The sequence below is a fragment of the Bos javanicus genome, chromosome 5 (genome assembly GCF_032452875.1).
Source record: "Bos javanicus breed banteng chromosome 5, ARS-OSU_banteng_1.0, whole genome shotgun sequence".
Taxonomy (NCBI): domain Eukaryota; kingdom Metazoa; phylum Chordata; class Mammalia; order Artiodactyla; family Bovidae; genus Bos; species Bos javanicus.
Genome location: NC_083872.1, coordinates 102,612,871 through 102,618,251, shown reverse-complemented (window position 1 = coordinate 102,618,251; position 5,381 = coordinate 102,612,871). Strand labels below are relative to the sequence as shown.

Sequence of the window (5,381 nt, the reverse complement as noted above, 5' to 3'; positions counted from 1 at the left end):
AACTCTCCGCCATGACCTGTCTGTCTTGGATGGCCCTACACAGCATGGCTCATAGTTTCATTGAGCTAGGCAAGGCTGTGGTCCATATGATCAGTTTGGTTAGTTTTCTGTGACTGTAGTTTTCATTCTCTCTGCCCTCTGATGGATAGGGTTAAGAGGCTAATGGAAGCTTCCTGATGAGAGAGACTGACTGAGGGGGAAACTGGGTCTTGTTCTGATGGGCAGGGGCATATTCAGTAAATTTTTCATCCAATTTTCTGTTGATGGGTGGGGTTGTTTCCTCCCTGATGCTTGATCTGAGGCCAAACTATGGTGGAGGTAATGAAGATAATGGTGATTTCCTTCAAAAGGTCCCCTTCACTGACTGCTGCACTCGGTGCCTCTGAATATGAAGCAAGCCACCGCCAACATACACCTCTGTCAGAGGCTCCTGGACACTCATGGGCATATCTGAGTCAGTCTCCTGTGGGGTCACTGCTCCTTTCTCCTGGGTCCTGGTGCACACAGGTTTTGTTTCTGCCCTCCAAGAGTCTGTTTCCCAAGTCCTTTGTGATTTCTGTTGGTTCTATGGTAGAGTTAATGGTGACCTCCTCCAAAAGGGCTTATGCTATACCCAGGTCTGCTGCACCCAGAGCCTCTGTGGCAGGCCACTGTTGACCCACACCTCCACAGGAGACACTCAGACATAGTTCTGGCTCAGTCTCTGTAGGGAAAACCACTAGATCATTCAGGTATGACCTAAGTCAAATCCCTTATCATTATACAGTGGAAGTGACAAATAGATTCAAGGGATTAGACCTGACAGACAGAGTGCCTGAAGAACTATGGATGGAGGTTTGTGACATTCTACAGGAGGCAGTGATCAAGACAGTCCTCAAGAAAAAGAAATGCAAAAAGGCAAAATGGTTGTCTGAGGAGGCCTTACAAATAGCTGAGAAAAGAAGAGAAGCTAAAGGCAAAGGAGAAAAGGAAAGATATACCCATTTGAATGCAGGGTTCCAAAGAGTAGCAAGGAGAGATCAGAAAGCCTTTATCAGCAATCAATGCAAAAAAAAAAAAAAAATAGATGAAAACAAAGAATGGGAAAGACTAGAGATCTCTTCAAGAAAATTAGAGACACTAAGGGAACGTTTCATGCAAAGATGAGCACAATAAAGGACAGAAATGGCATGGACCTAACAGAAGCAGAAGATATTAAGAAGAGGTGGCAAGAATACACAGAAGAACTATAAGAGAAAGATCTTGATGACCCAGAAAACCACAATGGTGTGATCACTCACCTAGAGCCAGACATCCTGGAATGTGAAGTCAAGTCGGCCTTAGAAAGCATCACTACAAACAAAGCTAGTGGAGGTGATGAAATTCCAGTTGAGCTATTTCAAATTCTAAAATATGATGCTGTGAAAGTGCTGCACTCAATATGCCAGCGAATTTGGAAAACTCAGCAGTGGCCACAGGACTGGAAAAGGTCAGTTTTCATTCCAGTCCCAAAGAAAGGCAATGCCAAAGAATGTTCAAACTAGAGCACAATTGGACTCATCTCACAAGTTAGCAAAGTAATGCTCAAAATCCTCCAAGCTAGGCTTCAGCAATATGTGAACCGTGAACTTCCAGATGTTCAAGCTGTATTTAGAGAAGGCAGAGGAACCAGAGATCACATTGCCAACATCTGCTGGATCATTGAAAAAGCAAGAGAGTTCCAGAAAAATGGCTATTTTCGCTTTACTGACTATGCCAAAGCCTTGACTGTGTGGATCACAACAAACTGTGGAAAATTCTGAAAGACTTGGGAATACCAGACCACCTGATGTGCCTCTTGAGAAATCTGTAATGCAGGTCAAGAAGCAACAGTTAGAACTGGACATGGGACAACAGACAGATTCCAAATTGGGAAAGGAGTACACCAAGGCTGTATATTGTCACCCTGCTTATTTAACTTATTGCAGAGTACATCATCATGTGAAATGCCAGGCTGGATGAAGCACAAGCTGGAATCAAGATTGCCAGGAAAAATATCAGTAACCTCAGATACACAGATGACACCACCCTTATTGCAGAAAGCAAAGAAGAACTAAAGAGCCTTTTGATGGAAGTGAAAGAAGAGAGTGATAAAACTCTCTTAAAACTCAACATTTGAGTTTGAGTTTGGCTTAAAACTCAACATTCAGAAAACTAAGATCATGGCATCCAGTCCCATCACTTCATGGCAAATAGATGATAGACTTTATTTGGGGGGCCTCTAAAATCACTGCAGATAGTGGTTTCAGTCATGAAATTGAAAGAAACTTGCTCCTTGGAAGAAAATCTGTGACCAACTAGACAGCATATTAAAAAGCAGAGACATTACTTTACCAAAAAAGGTTCATCTACTCAAAGCTATGGTTTTCCCATTAGTCCAGTATGAATGTGAGAGATGGACTATAAAGAAAGCTGAGCACCAAAGAATTGATGCTTTTGAACTGTTGCATTTGAGAAGACTCTTGAGAGTCCCTTAAACTGCAAGGAGATAAATCCAGTCAATTCTAAAGGAAATCAGTCCTGAATACTCACTGGAAGGACTGATGCTGAAGCAGAAACTCCAATACTTTGGCCACCTTTTGGGAAGAACGGACTCATTGGAAAAGACACTGATGCTGGGAAAGATTGAAGGCAAGAGGAGAAGGGGATGGCAGTGGATGAGATGGTTGGATGGCATCACCAATGCGATGGACATGATTTTAAGTAGGCTCCTGGAGTTGGTGTTGGACAGGGGAGCTTGGCATGCTGCAGTCCATGGGATTGCAAGGAGTTGGTCACAGCTGAGCGACTGAACTGAGCTGGTCTTAACTTCATTTTTTGTGGACCAATGTTAAATTCATTAGTTAATTATGAAAATATAAAGTATCATTATTAACATTCTACAGGTTTAAGACAGACACAGAAACAGACAGTAATTCACCTGCACATGAGATGTAGGCTTCCTCCTTAGGAGAGCATGAACTGCAATTCCAAGGGTCAGAAGGACACTGCCAGAGAGAGGTATCAGTGTTCCGACACCGGATTCCATCTACCCACCGGGGTCTAGAACCTTCTCTAAGAGCAACAGAAGAGTTGAGACTTCCACTGTCCCCACAGCCAAGCTGACTGCAGATGATGGACACAGTGATGTCTTTCATGGAGCTTCGGCAGACACTGCCCCAGGTCCCGTTGTAGAAAACTTCCAGCCACCCAGCACACTGCTTATCCTCACTCACAATTCTGAGGGCCAGGAACTCTAAGATTGAAAGGGAGAAATCAGGACTGGTGAGAACTTCACTCAGTGCTCTGGGTTTTCCTCTCTCCTAGAAATAGTGCCCATTCATCCCTCAACCAGCTGAAGAGATACCCATTAGGTAATATGAGTGAAAGTTGTCTCCCTTTTACCTGACTTTGTCCATTTGTGTCTATCTTTTTAAACGTTTCTACCACCATGATGTAGTGAATATGAGCAGAGAGGAAGAGCAACCTGGGCACCTTCAGGGAGGAGAGCTGAATTCTTTTTCCTGACCAAACCTCTAAGAGAATGTGAAAGGGATGTGATATGGATATTGGGGCAGTGGCAGGATAATGAACACACAGAAGTCTCATCCAAGTCCCTGGAACCATGAATATGTTACCTAGCCTGGCAAAAGGGATTTCACAGATATGATTAAGGTAAGAATCATGGGATGGTGAAATTAGGTTGAACTATTGTGGATTAACTATGTGAACTCAGTCTAATCACATTCTTATTTGGTTGGCCAGAAAGTTTCTTTGGGTTTTAAGTCAAAATAAAAGACATTTTTCATGTTCACTCAGAACTTTATTGAACAGCATATTCATCATTTTGTTCTACTACCTTGTGCCATTTTCAGGCAACTTCATAATTCCCTCTTCCCAAAACTTTTATCTTTCTAAGCAAAGAACTAATCCAAGTGCATTTTATAGTCTTACAGTGAATTTAAATTTTTTCCATTAAGAGAATTTTTAAAAAATCTAAATAAATGGAAATCCAAAACTGCAATGTCTGGTAAACACAGCTGATGAATCAGAACTAGCCAAACTGTGGCAGTTTTTGCCTAGCTTGCAAAGAAATATGTGGTATTGCATTATCCTGATGGAAGATTATGCATTTTCTTTGGATTAATTCTGAATGCTTTTCATCAAGTGCTATTTTCAGTTGGTCTAATGGGGAACAGTACTTGTTGGAATTATCATTCAATTTTCTGGAAGGTACTCCCTTAAGAGAGGACTCCCTTCCAATACCACCACATATACAACATCACCTTCTTTGGAAGAAGACTGGCCTTTGGTGTGGTTGGTGGTGGTTCATTTCACATGCCGCACAATCTCTTCCATTCCACATTATTGTGAAATATCCACTTTTCATCACCCATCACAATTTGTTTCAAAAGCAAAATGTTTTCTTTATGTTTAAGTAGAGAATCTCATGTAGAAATACTACCGTGAAGGTTTTTTTCACTTATGTGAAACTCAAACATCAAAGCAATTAATTTAACCGAACTGGTACAAATGACTTTCAATGCTTGCTTTGGATATTTTGAGTATGTTGCCTATCTCCTGCATTGTATAACATTGTCTTCAAATAATATCTCAGTTTGACTGTGATCAACTTCATCTTGTCTACCCTACTCTGCAGTACTGTCCAGTGAGAAATCTCCAACACAAAACTTCATAAACCACTTTTGATGAGTTTTTTCACTCACCGTACTTCCATACACTCCACAAATTTGTTTTGCATTTCGGTTGTGTTTCTAACTTTTCTTGAAATAATAAAGAATGATAGGAAGAAAATGTTGCTTTTTTATTCCATTTTCAATGTTAAAGTGGCTACATAAAAATTCACTAATTTTGATCGTTCAAAAAATATATATGTGTGCTGATATGATAGCTGCCAAAATACAATCTAACATAATTGTTTCAAATGAAGTGAAAGACAGCTAAGTATTACTAGACCATCTTACAGAAAAAATGAAGGAAACTTTTGGCCAAACCAATAGAAGCACTCTTTCTTGGCTCTGACTAGAGAGAGATGTGACTCTGGATAATGATTAAAGATGTGCAGCATTGCTGGTTTGATGATGGATGAAGGGGGTCTATGAGCCAAGGAATTAAGGTGGTTTGAAAAGAAACTTGATATAAGAAATGGGATTCTTCACCAAAGCCTCCGAAGTGATGTGTCCCTGCTGAAACCTTGATTCCAACCCAGGGAGATACTGCTGAACATCGAACCTAGAGAACTTTAAGGAAATAAATAGATGTTGTTTTAAACCACTATGTGGCAATTTGTTACAGAAGCAAACAGGAACTAGTACCATGGACTTAAGATTTTCGTCCCATATGTAAGGCAAGGTAAGCCCAAC

The 5,381-nt window shown here is 40.8% G+C and overlaps 1 long non-coding RNA gene across 1 annotated transcript; it reads left to right on the top strand.

The window, feature by feature from the left end:
- Nucleotides 1-2,950: 2,950 nt before the first annotated feature.
- LOC133248192 (uncharacterized) lies at nt 2,951-4,738 on the top strand. Its single transcript, XR_009736634.1, has 3 exons — nt 2,951-3,282; nt 3,458-3,672; nt 4,616-4,738. It is a non-coding gene; the product is annotated as an uncharacterized LOC133248192 (long non-coding RNA).
- Nucleotides 4,739-5,381: the final 643 nt, after the last annotated feature.